The sequence below is a fragment of the Nycticebus coucang genome, chromosome 22, assembly GCF_027406575.1.
Source record: "Nycticebus coucang isolate mNycCou1 chromosome 22, mNycCou1.pri, whole genome shotgun sequence".
Lineage (NCBI taxonomy): Eukaryota > Metazoa > Chordata > Mammalia > Primates > Lorisidae > Nycticebus > Nycticebus coucang.
In genome coordinates, this window is record NC_069801.1 from 12,324,501 (window position 1) to 12,347,187 (window position 22,687).

Consider the following 22,687-nt stretch of genomic DNA (forward strand, 5'->3'; position numbering starts at 1 on the left):
CCCAGGGATGCAAGGCTGGTTTAACATACGCAAGTCCATAAACGTTATCCACCATATTAACAGAGGCAAAAATAAAGATCACATGATCCTCTCAATAGATGCAGAAAAAGCATTTGATAAAATCCAGCATCCTTTTCTAATTAGAACACTGAAGAGTATAGGCATAGGTGGCACATTTCTAAAACTGATTGAAGCTATCTATGACAAACCCACAGCCAATATTTTACTGAATGGAGTAAAACTGAGAGCTTTTCCTCTTAGAACTGGAACCAGACAAGGTTGTCCTCTGTCACCTTTACTATTCAACATAGTGCTGGAAGTTCTGGCCAATACAATTAGGCAAGACAAGGAAATAAAGGGAATCCAAATGGGAGCAGAGGAGATCAAACTCTCCCTCTTTGCTGACGACATGATCTTATACTTAGAGAACCCCAAAGACTCAACCACAAGACTCCTAGAAGTCATCGAAAAATACAGTAATGTTTCAGGATATAAAATCAATGTCCACAAGTCAGTAGCCTTTGTATACACCAATAACAGTCAAGATGAGAAGCTAATTAAGGACACAACTCCCTTCACCATAGTTTCAAAGAAAATGACATACCTAGGAATATACCTAACAAAGGAGGTGAAGGACCTCTATAAAGAAAACTATGAAATCCTCAGAAAGGAAATAGCAGAGGATATTAACAAATGGAAGAACATACCATGCTCATGGATGGGAAGAATCAACATTGTTAAAACGTCTATACTTCCCAAAGCAATCTACCTATTCAATGCCATTCCTATCAAAGTATCAACATCGTACTTTCAAGATTTGGAAAAAATGATTCTGCGTTTTGTATGGAACTGGAAAAAACCCCGTATAGCTAAGGCAGTTCTTAGTAATAAAAATAAAGCTGGGGGCATCAGCATACCAGATTTTAGTCTATACTACAAAGCCATAGTGCTCAAGACAGCATGGTACTGGCACAAAAACAGAGACATAGACACTTGGAATCAAATTGAAAACCAAGAAATGAAACTAACATCTTACAACCACCTAATCTTCGATAAACCAAGTAAGAACATACCTTGGGGGAAAGACTCCCTATTCAGTAAATGATGTTGGGAGAACTGGATGTCTACATGTAAAAGACTGAAACTGGACCCACACCTTTCCCCACTCACAAAAATTGATTCAAGATGGATAAAGGACTTAAATTTAAGGCATGAAACAATAAAAACCCTCAAAGAAAGCATAGGAAAAACACTGGAAGATATTGGCCTGGGGAAAGACTTCATGAAGAAGACTGCCATGGCAATTGCAACAACAACAAAAATAAACAAATGGGACTTCATTAAACTGAAAAGCTTCTGTACAGCTAAGGAGACAACAACCAAAGCAAAGAGACAACCTACACAATGGGAAAGGATATTTGCATATTTTCAATCAGACAAAAGCTTGATAACTAGGATCTATAGAGAACTCAAATTAATCCACATGAAAAAAGCCAACAATCCCATATATCAATGGGCAAGAGACATGAATAGAACTTTCTCTAAAGATGACAGACGAATGGCTAACAAACATATGAAAAAATGTTCATCATCTCTATATATTAGAGAAATGCAAATCAAAACAACTCTGAGATATCATCTAACCCCAGTGAGAATGGCCCACATCACAAAATCTCAAAACTGCAGATGCTGGCGTGGATGTGGAGAGAAGGGAACACTTTTACACTGCTGGTGGGACTGCAAACTAGTACAACCTTTCTGGAAGGAAGTATGGAGAAACCTCAGAGCACTCAAGCTAGACCTCCCATTTGATCCTGCAATCCCATTACTGGGCATCTACCCAGAAGGAAAAAAATCCTTTTATCATAAGGACACTTGTACTAGACTGTTTATTGCAGCTCAATTTACCATTGCCAAAATGTGGAAACAGCCTAAATGCCCACCAACCCAGGAATGGATTAACAAGCTGTGTTATATGTATACCATGGAATACTATTCAGCCATTAAAAAAAATGGAGACTTTACATCCTTCGTATTAACCTGGATGGACGTGGAAGACATTATTCTTAGTAAAGCATCACAAGGATGGAGAAGCATGAATCCTATGTACTCAATTTTGATATGAGGACAATTAATGACAATTAAGGTTATGGGGGGGGGAGGAAAAGCAGAAAGAGGGACGGAGGGAGGGGGGTGGGCCCTTGGTGTGTGTCACACTTTATGGGGGCAAGACATGATTGCAAGAGGGACTTTACCTAACAATTGCAATCAGTGTAACCTGGCTGATTGTACCCTCAATGAATCCCTAACAATAAAAAAAAAAAAAAAAATCAAAAAACAAAAAAACACCAGTACAACCCCTATGATTTCATTTATATTAACTCAGGAAACAGGCAAAACTAGTTTACAGTGACGACATGCAAATTAGCAGGTTCTTGGGGCCAAGGGTTGAAAAGGGGATTGACTGCAAAGGGACAAAGGGACAAGAGGCCTTTTGGGGATAGTAGAAACGTGCTTGATTATGATCAAACCCATGCTTCCAATGGATGCTTTTATCGTATGTAAGTTATATGCAAATATAATGTAAATAGGATGTACATTATACCTCGGTGAAGTTATTTTTTAAACTAAAAAGGCAATGATCAGGTTGGGGGGCCTGGCAGGGGTCATTTTAGGGTTTGCCCACCCTCCCTCTCTCCCTCCCTCCCTCCCTTCCTTTCTTCCACTTTTGAGACAGGGTCCTGCTCTGTCTCCTGGGCTGCGGAGTTCAGAGGTATCATCATAGCTCACCGCAGCCTCCACCTCCTGGGCCCAAGTGATCCTCCTTCCTCAGCCTCTCAAAACACTGGGACTACCAGCATACACCACCAAGCCCAGCTCATTTTTCTATTTTTTTTTTTTTTTTGCTATGCTGCCTAAGTTGGTCTCAAACTGTGGCCTCAACCGATTCTCCTGTCTTGGCCTTCCAAAGTGCTGGAATTATAGATGTGAGCCATTGCGTCCACCTGGGCCTTTTACTTTCACACAGCTGACCATGCCCCTTCTTAAGACACTGTCTTTTCGGGACAACCCCCTCTCTCTTGGATTTCTTCCTACCTCCCTGGCTGCGTCTTCTCAGGCTCCTTCTTTTTCCCAACCTCTACCAGGGGTCCTCAAACTTTTTAAACAGGGGACCAATTCACTGTCCCTCAGACCGTTGGAGGGCCAGACTATAATTAAAAAAAAAACAACTATGAACAAATTCCTATGCACACTGCACATAGCTTATTTTGAAAAAACAAAACAGGAACAAATACAATCACACCGCCTCATGTGGCCCCCCGGGCCGTAGTTTGAGGACCCCTAATTGGAGGACCCTGGGGCTCAGTCCCAGGAACCTTATCCTCAACACCTGCAAAACCACCCTTCTGCTTTTCAACTCCACAAACCTGCCCCTCCCTGAGACTTCCCCCACCTTAGTCACGGTGGCTCCATGCTTCCGGATGCTTCCACCAACACCTTGGAGTCACCCCGACTCCTCTCTTTCTCTCGCACCCCTCAATTAATCCCTCAGTGAACCCTGTCGGATCTGCCTCCAAAAATTAGTTTCCATCTGGCTACTATTTTTTCTTTTTCGAAACAGAGTCTCACTCTGTCACCCTCAGTAGACTGCTGTGGTGCCATAGCTCACAGCAACCTCAAACTCTTGAGCTCAGGCCCGAGGAGTTGGGATTACAAGTGTGTACCAACACACCTGGCTAGTTTTTCTACTTTTAGCACAGACAGGGTCTCACTTTTGCCCATGCTGGTCTCAAACTCCTAAGCTCAGGTGATCCACCCACCTTGGCTTCCTAGAGTGCTAGGATTACAGGCATTGGCCACCACGCCTGGCCTCCACCTGACTTCTGGCTTCCTGCTCCACTTACTTCCTCCCTAGTCCAAGCCATGTTGCCCGCCAGGATGATGATTGCTTCCCTAGCTGGTCTCTCTGCTTCCACCCTCGCTCCCTATAATGTGTGGGCAGCAGAGCAGCTGGAGGGATTCTGTCAAAGAGTGAGCCAAGTCATGTCTCTCCTCTGTTCAAACTCTTCCGTCGACCCCTCAGCTGACTCAGAGTAGGGGGACCCTTCCCTTGTCCTGCATGGTCTACCTGATTCTACCCTTTGTCCTTCTGACCCACCACCCTGTCCATCCACCCTTCTCACGGTGGCTCCCAGAGGTTCCTGAGTGCATCAGAACTTCTCGACCCATCAGCGTACTGTGCGTTCATTAGCCACATCCTTCTCAAACACTTCATGGATATTTCTTTTTTTTTGTTGTTGCAATTTGGCCGGGGCCGGGTTTGAACCCTCCACCCTCGGTATTTGGGGCCGGCACCCTACTCACTGAGCCACAGGAGCCGCCATGCAACCTACCTTTTTTTTTTTTTTTTGGCCAAGGCTGGGTTTGAACCTGCCACCTCTGGCTTATGGGGCCGGTGCCCTACTCCTTTGAGCCACAGGCACCGCCCCTTCATTGGATATTTCAAACTGTGTGTGCTGCTTTGGTTCTGCAACGGAACTCATATTTGAAAATAACATGAAGTTTTGGCTTTATCCCTGGTTTCACAAAATTTTCTCTAAGAAAAAAATTGCAAGATAATTGTGGGGAAAGGACTGTGAGGTGGTAGGACCCCTCACAGCCTGGGGAAGCGTTCAGGGAACACCCGCTGCCCCCCCCCCCACTTCTCCTCCTAGATCTGTTTTTCCTTTTTTGTTCAGAAGCCTGTTAACTAGCAACGTTTTGAAGAAACTAAGAAAAGAATAATCCAGTAACAACCCAGGAAGCAAAGCTGTAACTTTCATAACACACACCAAACTAATTACGGTTTTCTCATAAATCTGAGTGCCTCCCCCACAAAAAACTGATAAACAAGGAAGCCAAGAAAAATGTAATTACTTCAAGTGAACACACAACTCAGGAAGCTAAGATCGATCTACTTAGCATCCTGACATCATTTCAAATTCAAAACATGTGATGCAAATTCTAAATGTACTAGAGAAACAGGGATTCAATTTCTAGAAGTCAAATTAATGTAGCTTAATGCCTTGAGTTACACACTTCTCCTTTAAGATACTGACTTAGAAGAAAATTTGTAAACATGGAAATGATAAGGTTCCCTGAATGCCAAAAACGAAACTCCGTTTCTGTAAAGTTAATTAATAAAAACTTCTAAGGAAGAAGAAAAACTTATTCAGTTCTTCTATCTTTTACCCATATCTGTGTCTTTTGCTGTGGCTTTACAATGAAAGAAATGAGGGATGTGCTATTCCAACTTTCCAAAAGCTTCATTATTCTTGTTTGGCTTAATATCCAAAAATGTTAAGCCTTACTTCAAACCACACAGCGTTTCATCCATTAATACCACATTTGCCTTATCTTAGAGCAAAAGTTTTATGGGATACTTCTTTAAACGACCTTAATTCAAGAAAGAAAAACACAAAGAAAAATATTTTTTCAAAGAAACATATTCACCAAAGTTAAAAAGAAAAACAGGGCTTTGTTTTTTCCCTCCTCCTAGATTAACATTCTTTTCACCTGCCAGAAGTCACGTAGCTCCTGTGTAGTTTCCTTATTACAGCTTTTCCTCCATAAGGCTAATATTTACCCCAGGTGTTAAGATTTACCTTGTTAAAGACACATGATAAATACAGCTGTCCACAGTTCAGTGCTGGCTGCGGTCGTCAGCTGCGTCAGACCTGCCCACCCCACCCTATCTTTGCCTCATGTGTGTCCTATAGCACTTGTCTTTCTTTCTAATTTCCCACCATTGCCACTCAGGCTATTTCTATTTCCTTGTGCTGGTTTGTGAGAATAATCAAAAGCCAAAACAGGAATTTGAAAGAATGAGGATGTACATTTATAATAAAAACAAAACAAGAAGTGTCAAAGTGAAATGTCAGGGCTGGGCCCCGTGGCTCGTGCCTGTAATCCCAGCACTTGGGAGGCCAAGGCGGGTGAATTGCCTGAGTTCACAGGTTCAAGACCAGCCTAAGTTAGAGCGAGACTTCATTTCTTAAAAAAAAAAAAAAAATCGGGCATTGTGGTGGGCACTCCTAAAGTCCCAGCTACTTGGGAGGCTGAGGCAAGAGGATCCCTTAAGCCCAGGAGTTTGAGGTTGCTGTGAGCTATGACACCATGGCACTCTACCAAGGGTGACAGAGTGAGACTCTGTCTCCAAAAACAAAAAACAAATGACATGTCAGGGATATCAACTCTCAAACTTAGTACTCATGAAAATTGGACATTTCAAACTTAGTAACCTAATGATAAAAGAAGGATTTGGGGGGACATCCTGAAAAAAGAAAGAACAATACAGAGAAAAATTATAAAAAAACACAATAGGAGAGGCTGGACTGTATCCTGCGTGTTTCTAACACAGAGGAGTTTGTACCCGCTGTCATAGCGTCTGAAATGGCTGGCTCCCATTGTCTCTGCTGCTCAAAATATCTCCAGACACAGAACCCCGCATGTTTCCTCACAAACCCACACTATGGCAGCCTCATTAATGCAGATGGCCATGGTGAAGTGTGGACAGATTGGAATTCTATGTCCAAGTTTTTTCACTATGGGTGGAGAGGTACCACTAATGAGAATTCCTATTCAAACCGTACTCTGATGGGCAACTGGAACCAGGAAAGATATGACCTAAGGAATGTTGTATAACCCAAACCCTTGCCTTCCCAGTTTGGACACTACTTTGAAACAACATATGATACAAGCTACAACAACAAAATGCCACTTTCTACCCATAGATTTAAGCAAGAGCCACATTGGTTCCCAGGACATCAACTTGAACTGGATCCTCCCCAATACAAATGCACAGAAAAGTCAACTTATATGAACAGCTATTCAAAACCTCAAATCGGGCATCTCCCTGGGTGTGTATGGGATCCTAATATTAATCAGTTTCAAGGTTCAGGATTCTAAGAAAGAATAAACTTCATGTAAGGTGCCGGCCCCATATACCGAGGGTGGCGGGTTCAAACCCGGCCCTGGCCTAACTGCAACCAAAAAATAGCTGGGCGTTGTGGCGGGCGCCTGTAGTCCCAGCTACTTGGGAGGCTGAGGCAAGAGAATCACTTAAGCCCAGGAGTTGGAGGTTGCTGTGAGCTGTGTGAGGCCACGGCACTCTACCGAGGGCCATAAAGTGAGACCCTGTCTCTACAAAAAAAAAAAAAAAAAAGAATAAACTTCATTTTTCCAGAGTAAAACGTAGGAGGGAGCACTTTTAAGCATAACTAAAACTTTAGCTCACTGTAACACTGTTGCACTTCTAAAGAAATAAAGCAGAAAACACAGAATTAAAAAAAACACAATAGACTTCCTTTTTTCTCTTGAGTTTTCTAAATTATGTTGGATGGAACAAAAATTGTAACACTGTCTGATATGCTTCTGAATGTATGTAGACAAAATATATTCAGACAATTATAAATGGAGAGAATAAACTGATGTAAAGAGAAGTAAATTTTCCATACTTTGGCTTGGTGCCCATTGCACAGTGGTTATGATGCCAGCCACGTATACTAAGACTGGCACGTTCAAACGTGGCCCAGGCCAGCTAAACAACAATGACAACTACAACAAAAATAGCCGGGCGTTGTGACAGGTGCCTGTAGTCCCAGCTACTTGGGAGGCTGAGGCAAGAGAATTAGATAAGCCCAAGAATTTCAGGTTGCTGGGAGCTGTGACGCCACGACACTCTACTGAGGGTGGTATAGTGAGACCCTGTCTCAAAAAAAAAAAATTTTTTTTTTTTGCATACTTCACTTAAACTGGTAAAATGATGATAGCAGGTATATTGTGATCATATATATATGCATATATATGTATATATATATTATATGATACCTAGAGTAACTTCTAAAAAAATTATACAAGGAGATATACTCAAAAACACTATAGTTAAATCAAGATGGAATTCTAAAAAATGTTTAATCACCCATAGGAAGGCAAGAAAAAGAAAACAGGGAAACAAAGTAGAATGTCAGATCTAAGGCCTAACATATCAATAATTATATTCAATGTGAATATTCTTTTTTTTTTTTTTGTAGTTTTTGGCGGGAGCTGGGTTTGAACCCACCACCTCTGGTATATGGGGCCGGCATCAATGTGACTATTCTAGACCAATTAAAAGATAGAAAATGACAGAGTAGATAAACATGAGCCAACTATATGCTTTCTGTAAGAAACTTGCTTCAGATATAATGGTATATTGGTTTCTGATAAAGAGAAGGGAAAAACAGGGCCGGGCGTGGTGGCTCAAGCCTGTAATCCTAGTATTCTGGGAGGCTGAGGTGGATGGATTGCTTGAGCTCAGGAGTTTGAGACCAGCCGGAGCAAGAGTGAGACTCCATCTCTAAAAATAGTGGGGTGCTATGGTGGGCACCTATAGTCCCAGCTACTTGGGAGGCTGAGGCAGGAGGATTGCTTGAGCCCAAGAGTTTCAGGTAGTTGTGAGCTATGATGATGTCATGGCACTCTTATTGTGTGTCCATTTCTCTTGTCAGTTCTATTATCTTTAGCTCCATTGATTGATGCATACAGGATTTCTATGTCTTCTTGATGAGTTGACGCTTATCATTATGTAAAGTCCCTCTCTTTCCCTAGTAATCTCTTTGCTCAGGGTGACAAAGTGAAAATTCTGTTTCAAAAAAAAAGGGGGCAAAGATATCTGTACCAGAATGTTTATTGCAGCCCAATTCATAATTGCTAAGTCATGGAAGAAGCCCAAGTGCTCATCGACCCATGAATGGATCAATAAATTGTGGTACATGTATACCATGGAATATTATGCAGCCTTAAAGAAAGATGGAGACTTTACCTCTTTCATGTTTACATGGATGGAGCCAGAACATACTCTTCTTAGCAAAGTATCTCAGGAATGGAAGAAAAAGTATCCAATGTACTCAGCCCTACTATGAAGCTAAATTATAGCTTTCACATGAAGGCTATAACCCAACTATAGCACAAGACTATGAGGAAAGGGCCAAGGAAGGGAAGGGAGGGGGGTTTAGAGTGGAGGGAGGGTAATGGGTGGGGCCACACCTATGGTGCATCTTAGAATGGGTACAGGCGAAACTTACTAAAGGCAGAATACAAATGTCTACATACAATAACTAAGAAAATGCCATGAAGGCTACATTGAACAGTCTGATGAGAATATTTCAGATTGTATATGAAACCAGCACATTGTACCCCTTGATTGCACTAATGTACACAGCTATGATTTAACAATAAAAAAAATAAATAAATTGTGGTATATGTACACCATGGAATATTGTGCAGCCTTAAAGAAAGATGGAAACTTTACCTCTTACATGTTTACATGGATGGAGCTGGAACATATTCTTCTTAGCAAAGTATCTCGAGAATGGAAGAAAAAGTATCCAATGTACTCAGCCCTACTATGAAACTAATTTATAGCTTTTCATATGAAAGCTATAACCCAATTATAGCCTAAGAATATGGGGAAAAGGGAAAGGGAGGGGAGGGGTGTGGAGGGGGAAGATGGGCGGAGGGAGGGTAATTGGTGGGTTCACATCTACGGTGCATCTTACAAGGGTACATGTGAAACTGACTAAATGTAGAATATAAATGTCTTAACACAATAACTAAGAAAATGCCATGAAAGCCGTGTTAACCAGTGTGATGAAAAGATTTCAAATTGTATATAAAACCAGCACATGGTACCCCATGACTGTATTAATGTACACAGCTATGATTGAATAATAATAAAAATAAACACATAAATAAAAAAATAAAAAAGAGGGGGAATAAAAGATGGTGTAAGTAGTAGAAAGAAATAAAGGATGAAAAAAGATTTACCATGCCAACTTTAATTAAAAGAACACAGGAGTGGCTATACTAATGTCAGATGAGACAGACTTCAGAGCAAAGAGACTACTAGGGAAAGAGAAGGACTTTACATAATGATAAGAATCAACTCATTAAGAAGACATAGAAATCCTAAATGTGTATTCATCAATCAACGGAGCTAAAAATAATAGAACTGAAAAGAGAAATGAATACACTTACAATAATAGTTGAGGATATTAACACCATCTCAACTAATAGATTCTTTAGACAGAAATCAGCCAAATTATAGAACTCAGCAAACACCATCCACCAACAGCATCTAATCAATATTTACAGAATGCCCCACTCAACAACAGCAGAACACACATTCTTTTCCAAGGACCTATGAAATATATGGCAAGATAGCCCATATCCTGGGTCATAAAATGAGTCCAAAACATTGAAAAGAATTGAGATCGGGTAGTGCCTGTGGCTCAACGGAGTAGGGCGCTGGCCCCATATGCTGAAGGTGGTGGGTTCAAACCCAGCCCCGGCCTAAAACTGCAAAAAAAAAAGAATTGAGATCATAGAATGTGGCCTCAGGATGCAATGGGATTAAAATAAAAATCAATAACAGAAAAGTAACAGAAAAATCTCTGAATGCATTGAAACTAAACAACATACATCTAATAATTCATGGGTATTATTTCTCTTGAGAGGAAGTCTCCAGGGAAGTAAATATATTGAGCTGAATGAAAATTTAAATTCAACATAGCAAAATTCATGGAACACAGTAAAAGCAGTGCCGAGAAAGAAATCTATAGCACTAAATGCTTCTATTAGAAAGAAGGAAAAGTTTCAAATCAATAATGTCAGCTTCCATCTTAAGCAATAAGAAAAGCAACAACATTGGTGGCGCCTGTGGCTCAAAGGGTAGGGCGTCGGCCCCATATGCTGGAGGTGGTGGGTTCAAACCCGGCCCCACCCAAAAACTGCAAAAAAAAAAAACAAAAAAAAAAACCCAAAGCAACCAGAAAGAAGGAGATAATGAAGCTAAGAGCAGAAAAGAATAAAAATAATAGAGAAAATCAATGAAATAAAATCTGGTTCTTTGAAAAGATCAATAAAATTGACAAATGCCTACCATGGCTGACAAAGAAAAAAGAGAGAAAGCATAAATTACCATTATTGGGAATTAAACTGGAATATCCAGACAGATGCTGTGGACATCAAAAGAATAAGAAGGGAATATTAAAAACAACTTACAAACATACATTTGGCAACTTAGATGAAATGGACTACTTTCTCAAAAGACACAGTCAAAACTATTGACTATTGACCCACTATTAAATAGGGAATTTAAATAGGCCTGTTGCTAGTACGGAAATTAAGTCAATACGTTAAAGACTCCTGAAAAAGAATTCTGACTCAGATTATTTCGTTGGAGAATTCTACCAAGTGTTTAAAGAATTTACACCAGTTCTACACAATGTCTCCCCCCAAACAGAAGAGGAGTGGTGATTTCTCAATTCATTTAATGAAGCCTCTACTACCCTAATATCAAAATGCATGAAGCTAAAATTGATCGAACTTTGAGAACTGGACAAATGTAGTAGAACAGAGGGAGATTTTACCACATCTCAATAATTGATTAATAAAACAGACCAAAAAATTAATAGCAATAAAAGATTTGACTAACTCAAATAACGAGCTCCATTCACTCAACATGTAGGTGACCCTGCGTAGGCCAGTGAAACATACATGAAAACTGACTTATGCTTACGTGGGCTGCGCAAAAGCAAGTCTCAACAAAATCAAAAGAAACTGTGTCATCCAGACCACATCCTTGACTCTAACTCAATTAACTTAGAACTCAGCCAGGATAATAAGAAAACCCCATTCATCAGGAAATTTTTTAACACAGTCCTCTACACAACTCATTGATCACAGGAGACATCCTTATGGGAGTTATGAACTGAGTAGCACTAAAAAGAAAACATGTAAGACTAGCTAAAATGGTTCTTGGAAAGAAATGCATAGTCCTAAGTGTTTACGGTAGAATGAAAGAAAGGCAGAAAATTAATCATTTGAGCATCTACCTGGAGAAGTTAGCAAAATAATGAGATTAACTCCCCAAAAGGAAAGAGAAATGTAAAAGTGGGAATTGGTTAAAAAAAATAATAAAAATACAACAATTGGTTCTTGGAAAGTCAATTCAATGATAAATGTAGGGATTTCTGGCAAGGCTCATTGGGAAGTATAAGTCTTAAATAAAGGAACTTAACAAGGGAAGACACAGAATAGAAAGACATGATCACAGCAAAGGGAGGGAAGCCGCCTCAGTTTCTGGAGAGGACTGGTACCATCTTAGATCTGTTGGCCTTTGAGGGACCCCAAGAGAAGGGACATGCACCTCCTGCTGTCTTTCTGGAGAGCCAAGCTTGTGCCTCTGGCTTCCAGCTCCCACCTTCTAACACACAGAGCCCAGGCATCCAGAGAATTACCTGTATCCTCCCAAGGGAACTCCCAGGGCGGTAAGTAGTCCCTTCCTTTCGGGCTCCCTCATCCACAGAAGTAGAAGGGCTGTCAAACTATCACAGCCCAGGGCTGATGTTTTCCATAGTGACTGCAGTATTTTCTGTTCCCAATACTCATGCACGAGGGCTCTGAATCTCCACCTCCTCACTTGTTACCATCTGTCTTTTTCATTATCTGTTCTAGTGGGTGTGGGATGGTATCTTACTGAGGCCTCGATTTGTCTTTCCCTACTGACTAATGACGCTGAACATCTTTTCCTGTGCTTATTGGCCATTCGAACATCTTGGGAGAAATGTCTATTCAAAATCTTTGTCCATTTGGTAGTTAGGTTGTCTTTTTTTTTGGCCGGGGCTGGGTTTGAACCCACCATCTCCAGCATATGGGACCGGCGCCCTACTCCTTGAGCCACAGGCGCCGCCCTAGGTTGTCTTTTTATTGTTGAGTTAGTCTAGTTGCAAGCAGTCTTACCTGATAAACCATTTGCTAATGTTTTCTTTCCACCTACGGGTTGCATTTTCACTTTCTTGATATTATCCTTTGAAACACGAAAGTTTTATGTTTTGATGAAGTCCAAATGTACATATTTTTTTCTTTAGCTGCTAAAATTAAATTTAGAAATAATGGCAAATATATGCCAACAGACGTGGAAATGGATTTCTAGAAAAATTTAACTTAGCTACACATCCAGTGGCGCTGGCAAATATTTAACGATTGGCTTTCCAAATCAGCCAACCATACAGCATACAAATAAAACTGTTAGGTGTAGCATTTACTAATTTCCATGGTGTGAATATTCCACAGCACAGCCAGTTTTAGGCTACCAGTGTGACGTGCGCACAGTGGGGTCTCCAGAGCCAGGCTCCAGGGCACTGCTGTGCTGTAACATGAAAATGGAGAGCCCTCATGTTAATAGTTCTGTAATCATGAAATAAGCTGAATCAATACTATTTGCTCCTGTACTCCATAAACTTCAGGGTCTGCCATGTCTTCCTGCAAGAGGCCCCGCCAAGCCACCCTCCTCCCAGGAGGCCATGCCTGTCTTGGCCAGTTTTATTCTCGCCCCCTTCCTGCTGAGCGTAGGTCCTGCCTGAATATTTGAGTCTAACCAGGCACATGCAGACTCTGGTATCGTGGGAGGTCAGCTCCTGGCAACTGAAGCTCAGAAGGGGCCAGCAATGTGCCCATGGTCACTCAGCAGGACATGGCAGAGTTAACTAAAACCCAAGTCTCTGCACTCCCATCCCAGCCTTGGAACTGTGCAAACTTGAGTCTGGCTCCTGGGCTGAGCCCCTGGGCCCCTCCTTCAGCCCTGAGCTGGCCTGGGAATCTCAACAGGCTGGAACATGACCCAGAGCCCGGTCCACCTACACCTGCCCCATCGCTTTTCCCCAGGGAGCTCAGGGAGCCCCACAGTCTGGGCTACCCCTGGGGGCAAGACCAGCTTTGAACCCCAGGCAGAGCCTCGAAGGCCCAGGACCAGGTCAATGAATTGAAGTGACAGGATGCTCTGGGTGCTCCAGGCATCCCTTGGGGTCCATCTGGAGGCTTCCAGGACAGGGGTGAAATGGACCGTGGGCTTTGGAAGCACACAGAGCAGGGCTGGCACTCTGGCTTCCCAAGTAGGAGCTGCATGACCCCAGGTAGAGTGTCTCAACATCTTGGAACTTCCTTTTTCTCTTGTAAAAGGGCCTGGGCCCACAGTGGTTCTGAGACTCACATGAGGTAATGTTATGTTCAAGTGCTTGGCCCTGGGGGGCACACACAAGAGGTGTTCTCTAAATAGTGAGAACACTTCCCCCAGCCCAGCAGCTGGGCCTTCTCAGCAGGTCCCTTTTTCCTGCTTAGGGGATCCTGGTGGCTGATAGGGGTGGGGCGGGGAGGAGGGTGATGTGATCCTCTGTGCCTCCAAATCCCATTGGCCAGGTGCCATGGCCAGGTCCTGGGGCAGCCTCCTCAGGTGATGCTCTGGGGGCAGATTCAGAGCCAAGTATATGGCCCCACAGAAGGCAAAATCCCAAGGACTCCCCAGTACGGAAGATCTTTCTGACATCCTGAGCTGGTCCCACAAGGACTGCTCTAGAGAGCCCTACACAGGGGTCAGGTCCAAGCTCTGCTGCTGGTGTGCTGTGTGACCTTGGGCAAGTCACTGCCCTTTTCTGGTCCTCACTGTTTCTTTCTGTAAAAGGCAAGACTTGGACCAGCTTATCCTTAGGGTCCCTTTTGGCTCTAATGATTGGGAACTTCCAGCCTCTGCCCAACCTTGACTTTCAGAGGCATTGTGGCTGGGCCAGAGAGGCAGCTCAATTGATATTTCCCTTGGCTCATGCACCAGACACACAGCCAGGTTCATAAATGCCTGGAAGAGTGGCAGGTCTCTTTAAAACAAAAGTCATTTTCTAAAGAGGATTGAGAAAGGTCAGCTCCAGGCAGCCAGATGCAGGCCATCTCAGGGACACTGGGCACAGCCTCTGCAGGCCTCCCAGGCCATGGGTGTGGGGAACCAGCTTCTGTAGTCCTCTGTCTCTCTCCTTCCCTCCCTCCCTCTGGAGTTCAACCTGGGCTCTAATCCTGTCTTACTGTGTGCCCTTCATCCTGTCACTTCTCCTTCTGGGCCTCAGTTTCCCTATCTGTCAGACAGGAGGCCAATCCCTGGATGGCCTTGTTCCTGGGTCATGATGTGGCCCAAGGGAGACAATGAATGAAAGTACTCAGAGGGCCGTGAGCACGTGTGTGGGTCGAGTGATCTCAGTCCCTGAGTTAACTCCTCCCAGCTTGCCTTCCACCCAGCCCTCTCTTCTCAGCTCTGGTCACCTACATGGCCCAGACCACATGACCAAGGGAACCCCGCACACACTGGGAGGGGGGTCTCTGGGACCTTGTGCTGGTGGCATCTGCTGGGTGTGCTGCCTCCCCCATCAGACAGGGAGGGGCTGTGTCCCCAGAATCAGACTGGAGACTTCCTGATGACCAGGAGCCCCAGGGACAGCAGGGGCTTCATCTTCACTGACAGAAAGAGGAGGGTTAGGCTGGGCGCAGTGGCTCATGCCTGTAACCCTAGCACTTTGGGAGGCTGAGGTGGGTGGATTGCCTGAGCTCACAGGTTTGAGACCAGCCTGAGCCAGAGCAAGACCCCTGTGTCTAAAAACAGCCGGGTGTTGTGGTGGGCGCCTCTAGTCCCAGCTACTCGGGAGGCTGAGGCAAGAGAATCATTTAAGCCCAAGAGTTTGAGGTTGCTGTGAGCTAGACGCCATGGCACTCTACCAAGGGTGACAAAAAAAAGAAAGGGGAAGGTTTTGAAGGCGGGGTAGGTCCACTTCGGGACAGGGCTGTGTCTCCCCCATTACATTAGAATGTTCTCAGAAGAGGGGCATTGCCCACTCCTTAACTCCTAAGAGAAAGGACCCAGGTTTCCCTCATCAGACTAGATGGTCTGTATATTAGACGCTGTATCTCCTGCTCAAACTGAAAGCATCCAAGAGCAGGGGCTGTGCCTCCTCCATCAGAGAGGAGGCTCCTGAGGGACAGGGAGTCCGTCTCTACCTCAGCCTGGGGCCCACCGAGCACAAACGGTGGCTCTTCCTTCAGACTGGGGAGCCCCTCCATTCCCCCTAGAGCCAGCACCCAGGAGGCCCGTGCTGTGTGTGGCTGGAAGAAAGGAGGCTGCACGTGGGCCAAGGGGATGTGGAGCAGGAAGCAAAACAGTGGCCTGGAACGAGGTGCCCACCCTGGCAGGCTGACTGGCACCTCTCCTAGGGCAGAGGTCCAGGGTCAGGCCGGGTGATTCAGGCCTAGGCAACCTGGGGATTGGTTGCCTCTCAGTCTCAGCCCAACCCTGGCTGGCCTCACTGTGGGTCACCTGGGGGGAACACTGAGGCTGGGGGTGCTGGGGAGCTGTTGGGGAGAAGTGAGGAGGGGGCTGCAGAAGGTGTGAGTCTTACCTGGTCTCACTGTGTCAGCCTGGACAGGCTCTGAGCAGCAGCTACTTAATTCCCACCTATACAGATACAAAGAATGAGGCCATGGACAGTGGCCCAAGGCCACCAGGATATCTTCAGGGTCTTAGGATGGGGACTCCGGGCTCCTGACTCCTGGCCCAGTGTTCCTTTTACTCTGAGTTGGCCTCTTGGGGTGACCCAGCTTGGGCTCCTAGGGGGCCTTCCCGCCATCTGAGGGTAGATGGAAACCCCACTCCCAGCCCACTGTTAGCCCTGAGCCCAGATGACCTGAGAGCAGGGCGGGAGCCTGTCTGGGAAGCCTTCCTGTACCCTCATCCTTTCTTCTGGTTTCCTTCCTCTTCCTTCCCTTTTACCATTCTCCTCTGGCTCTGCAAGCCCCTTCCTCTTACCAAGAGCATGTTAGAAACGTTCCACAATTGACACCTAGTGAAGGCACAAGTGCATACATGTCCAGGAGGGGCCCAGGGGTTGTCCCTGAAAAAGGCTGGCTGTGAGCGGGGAGTCTCCTGGAAGCTTCCTGCTTAATACATGCATCTGCGTGCATGTGAATTTTGAGATCCCCCCCAGGATGCCAGGCTGCTTGGTACAGGATTGACGTGAAGGGCCAAGTAGGTTGTTCATTGAGAAATTAAAAAAAAAAATTTTTTTCTTCCAGATTATTGGGTAAATTGATGCTGCTGCAGGAAGCTGGGCCATGTTTCTAAGGGGGATTTATGGGTCCAGATCATGGCTTGAGAAGCTCAAATGGACCTCAGATCACAACTTCTTGCCTGGTAAATTAAGCCGGCATGTTGGCTCTATCAGTAAATCAAAATCTCTTGCAGCAAGTGCTGCTTCTAGAAGCTTCTTTCACTCTAAGTTCCACCAGTTGTGCATGTGGTTACCTGACAACATCTTTTCTGGTTTCCAACTTGGTTTGAGATGTATTTTCACAACATGGGAAAAAATGTTTAATTGTTTATTGGAGTATCACATAGGTAGAGTAAAATGCATAAATTTTAAATTTATAGCAAGGATGTATGTTTACATATAATTACAACATTGTAACCAACACTCAGATCAAGACATAGAACATTCCCAAAACCCTGGAAGGCATCTTCCTGCCTGCTGCTAGTTAATACTCTCCCAGAAAGAGAACTACTTCTCTGACCTCCAACACCATGGGTTAGTTTTACCTGCTCTTGAACTTCATATAAATGGGATCAAAAGTATTTAGTCTTCCGTGTCTATAAAAATTATTTTACTCATTGTGTCTGTGAGATTTATTCCTATCGTTGCCCAGGACTATATTGTGATCTTTTTCATTGCTGTATAGTATTTCATTGTATGAAGATACTACAATTTATGTATCCATTTCCCTATTGATGGACATTTGGGTTGTTTCCAATAACCTTATAAGAGGTTATTATAAATGAAGTGGCTATGCACTTTCTTATACACAACTTTCAGTAGAAAACACTCCCATCCTTCTGGGGCACCTAGGAGTGGAATTGCTGAGACACAGTTAAAATATGTGTTTTGCCCTAACTCTGACAGATACTGCCCAACAGTTTTCCAACATGATCCTACCAATTTATATCCTCATGAACATAGCCTGAGAGTTCTAGTTGCTCCATGTTCTTGTCAACACTTGCTATCATCAGATTTTATAATTGTAACTTTAGCCATTCTGATGGAAGCATAGTGGAATCTCCTTTGGGTTTTAATTTGCATTTCCGTGGTGACTAAAGAAGTTGAACATCTTCTCATATCTTTTTGATCACCTGGTATCTTTTTTTTTGTAAATGAAGTGTCTTTTCATATTTTTTTCCTTAAAATATCAGTTGGTTTGTTTTTTTCACAATGATTTGTGGGTGTCTCTTATAAATCTGGAAGTGGGTTCTTTGTCAGATATATGGATTATGAGTATCTCCTCTGTCTGGAAATTTAACTAATTTACTCATTCCAAGACTCAGTAAAGAACAGGCCTGGCCCTGTACTGGGTGTTGGGGCACCGACTTGTGTGTGATGTGGCCCTTGTTCTTTCACCTCTAGCGGAAGAAACAAGCATTTAGAATGAATAAGAAATAAAGGCAGTTGCTAAAGCGCCAGCTGTCCTCATTAAGCTGACATGACTACTTATAAAAGATTTCTTCAGAACTCAGGTAAGATGGAAAGCAAGGTTTTCCTATGTTTGTTTTCTGGGCTGGGTTTTTAAATTCCTTGCAGTGAGTGCTGGTTCTGGAAGATTCCTTGACTCCACAAGCCTCACCAGATGAATGGGTGCTCACTTGTTGACCTCTCCCTTGGTTTCCGCCCTGGTTGTGGGGATGTTAGGCTGGACCCACCAGCACATGGTCAATTTCTCAGCCTGGTTCCTTGTGCTCTATGGAGGTGAGTCAGAGCGGGCCAGGGAAGTCAGAAGCTTTGGCAGGGAGTGGGGGTGGGGACACACCTGGCGAATGCTCTGCAAAGCTGGGTCCAGTTTAGAAGTCCTCACCTGTCCTGGACAAACCCTCCATACCAGGCAAAGCTAGACTCTTCCTCTCATGTCTTGAAGGCTGCCAACCCTGAAGGGGACTTAGGAAGCTGAGTAGGATGGGAACAGAGGCCAAAGCGTTAGCTATGCCGAGGCCAGAAGTGGGGGGCCTGCATGAAAGTTGGGCCCAGGCCACAGGAGAGGTCCCCAGCCAGTCAGTACATGGGTGGTGGGGGCTCCCCAGTAGGCTTGGTAACAGCATGTCCTGGGTCTGAGGCCATGCACAGAGGGCAGTGCAGAGCATGCTGGGCAGGTAGCGAGAGCCCAGGGTTCTGGCCTGGGCCCTGTTTCTGGCTCACCAGGTGCCAGCCAAGTCCTTTCACTGAGCCTCAGTTCTATGCTCTAGTGACCCACGTGTCATCTGACATTGTCTGCAACTTATCTAGAAAGAAGGTGCTGCTAACTGGGAGCCGATGGGAGGCCCAGCCATGGGGAGCTGACAGTGATGATAGCGAAGCCAGGGGCATGCTGGACCTGTGGCATCCAGTCCCTTCCTCACACTGCTGCCCCAGTGTCACCTCTCAGGAAGGCTCTTAATCCTGGGGTGGACCTGGAGCCTGTGTTATGGGGGGCCTCTCTTTATGCTTGTCTGTGACGAACAGTTGTGTAATCTCTGCATCAGACGACTCCACCAGCCCCAGGTTGGGCACTCTGAGAGGGCACAGAGACTGTGTCCAGCCCAGCTGCAGCAGGGCACGTGTGGTGCCACTGTGAACAGCCTCAGGTGGATTCACTGAGCATCCCCAACTGCCTTCCTGGGTCAGGAGGCTGCGGTGGGGGCTGGGTGGATTGCAGTGCTCATGCCTAGATGCCCCCTGCCCCCGAGGAGCCATGCATGCTGTCTCTGAAGGTGCTCACTTGGATCTGCCTATGAGACATCTGGCCACCTAGGAAGAGGAAAATGAGGACTCTAGGCTGCAGAGGAACACAGGCAAGGTGAGGTTCAGAAGAGGCAGCCTGTGGGCTTCAGAGCCATCAAGCTTTCCCCTCCACCTATATGATGTGGGCAGGAAAACTACAGTGCAGGAGAGGCTCTGACTTGTCTGAGGTCCTGCAGCCAGGGAGTGTCCCCCTTTTTTCAGCCTGGTATATCCTGGCACACAGAATGTATGTGCAGAGGGGGAGGGTCTGCAGGGCTGGGTGGTCCACACTTTGGACCAGGACAGGGATGGGAGCAGAACACAGGAGAATGCAGCCTGGAGCCTGGGTAGGGGCAGCAGCGCAGATGTGGGGTTGGACATCCCAGATGCCCTGTGGGGCCCTGGGCAGGTGTCTTGTGTGTCCTCCTCTCTGGGAGCATTTTGTCCACCTGAGCTGCCTTGTGGGAGGCAGTAGACCCTGGCGAATGAAGGCGTGAGCCGGGAGCTGCTCCCAAACACACGAGAGCATCCTGGTCCTCCCTCCCTTCCTCCAGGGGCTGCCTAGGACTTTGGGGGGGGGACCTGAGGACCCCCTTTGTGGATGTCACAGTGGAGGCTGTACAAATGTCCACCCTGCCTCTTGTCAGTTCTTCGTGAGAGTCCAGGCTGGAAGGCCAGGGGAGAGGAGGTAGAAATGCCACCGGCAGCGGCCTGATTCCTGGGAGAAAGGATGAGTTTGGGCGCCCCAGAGGTGCCCTTCCCAGAAAAGAGAGAGGGAGGCAGGAGGCAGGCAAGAAGGAGGTGGACGTGGAGTTGACAGCTTGTAGGGCGTTGGTTGCAGCCCATCAGATAAGACCTGGAGTCTCATTGCCAAAGACTTAATGAGATTTACTTTGCTTTCTTTGGAACCAGGCAAGGTGCCAGGACAGCTTGCTTCAGCCTGGGCTCTGCACTGCTTTGTGACCTGGAGCCAGTCACCATTCCTCTCTGGGCCTCAGTCTTCCTACCATGACCTCTGCCTGCACCCCAGCAGTAATGACATCAGATTGTTTGGTTATCTGATGGCTCCCAGCCTCGGCTTTGTCGTCTGTGCCGTGGGGATATGCACGGCCACCTGCCTGGTGTAAGGGGGTGCGTTTCCAGCACCCAGGCCAGGTGCAAAGTCAGTGATCACTAACCGGTCGTGGGGTTGGCCCTGCCCTCCCCCAGCCCTGTCTGGGTGCAGGGGATAGGAGGCTTGGGGAAGGGGAGCCCTTGGGAGAGCAGGGAGTAGAAAGAGGGGTCTGTGCGGTGCTCCTGGGCCCCGTTCTGCCTTGGCCTTGGGGTGTCTCCTGCTGCCCCTCACGCAGTGTCTCTGCCCCTCCCTCTGCGTACTGGGCTGTCTGTCCCCACCTCCGGCTCCTTCATCCCTTGCTATCTCCTTCTCTTGGCCTCTCTTCCTTTCTCACCTTCCCTTTAGCTCTGCTTTGGGCTTTCTGCATCTCTCTGGTTCTTTCCATCCTGTTTTTCTGAGTATCTCTGTCTCTTCCTCTTCCTCTTCCTTCTGGAGGCCCCTCGGGCCTCATGGAGCCACAGGGTCAGGCTGAGTGGGGAAGACGCAGGAACTCTGGTCTCAGATGACGCTGGGCTCCCGGGGCTGCCAGCCAAGCACCCCAGTCAGGAAAGGGGCAGACAGACAAGAGCTCTGCTGAAGGTGGCTGGAAACTTCCTGGGGAACATGGGGCTCCTGGCCAGCTGTGAGAAGGTGACCGAGAACTCTCCTACCCCTGTCAATCTAGATCTTTTCACATAAGCCAGTTTCCTGACCCACGGAGCCAAAGGCCTGGACAATCCCTGTCCCTCTGAAAAGTGTAATCTTGCCGGAGTGGCAAGTGGAATGGGGTCGAAGCAGACAATTTTCCAGGGAGAGAGCCTGGGGGTGCTGCTTAGGGAACAAAATACTTCCTTGCAGCCAGAGCCTTCTGGGAGGGCTTCCTGGAGGAGGTGGCTTGTGAGGGGCAAGGAAAGTGGCTGCTGAGTGCATTGTAAACATTGGCAGAGTGGGGGTAAGCATAGCCACCTCCCTGGGAGGTATCAAGGGGGGTGTTCTGTAAAGCACCAGAGGGGTGAAGCAGCTGCTGTGGTTACCCAGCCAGTGCATGGTCACTGTTGGCCATTGTTCCTCCCCCTCTACTCTCACGCCACTTCCTCCCTCTCTGGAAAGAGCCTGGGGTTTGTGGCCTTGGGTGAATTGCTTGCCCCCCCCCACCCCGGGTCACCTTATTGGTGACAAGTCTGGCCAATGGCCTACTGAGAAGACCCATGGAATCCCAGGCTCCTGCACTAGGGCTAAATGGTACTAGAAGGGGAGGGATGAGCAGGTGGGTGTTGAACCCCTACCTGCGTGGTCCTGAGTGTCTATTCTTTCATATGTTTTAAACATAATGCCTCTAGACTTTCAGGACATCTGTAAAGCCTCCTCTTTTCCTGATTGTCTGGGAGTGTGTGTCCCCCTGGCCATCAGGGTCCTGTCTGAGCATCTTTCCTGCTCCCAGGCTGGGCCTCCAACCCTACGACTCATGCCAGACCAAGGCCAGCAGTGACTGGAAGCTCTGGGTTCATGTCCTGGGAGGCTCCAGGCCCTAAGGGGTGCTGAAGTGATGGAGTTTGACAACTGGTGCCCAGTGGACCTCAATAGTGGGAGGTAACTGGGGATTGGGTGTCTCTGGAACCCTTCTGCCACCAGCCTCTGTCCAGGGTGCCGCTGGGGACCAGCAGGTCAGACACAGGACAATCACATCTTTCCCAGGGCTGAAGTTGAGGGTGTATGTGCTGCAACAAGAGGGGCTGGGGCCAGTGGCTTCTGAAGCCTGTAAGTGCCAATAGCACACAGAGCTCCAGCCTCTTTGAAGCCAGTGGAATGTAGAAATTAAAACCCAAGCTCTGGAGTCTGCAGTGGCATCCTCAATGGTACCCACATGTCCAGAGTGGGAGACCATGGACATGTTGCTTAAACTCTC

At 46.1% G+C, this 22,687-nt stretch overlaps 1 pseudogene; it reads left to right on the forward strand.

The window, feature by feature from the left end:
* The first annotated feature begins 6,432 nt into the window (after positions 1-6,432).
* LOC128574665 (UPF0686 protein C11orf1-like) lies at positions 6,433-19,365 on the forward strand (annotated as a pseudogene).
* The last annotated feature ends 3,322 nt before the right edge of the window (positions 19,366-22,687 follow it).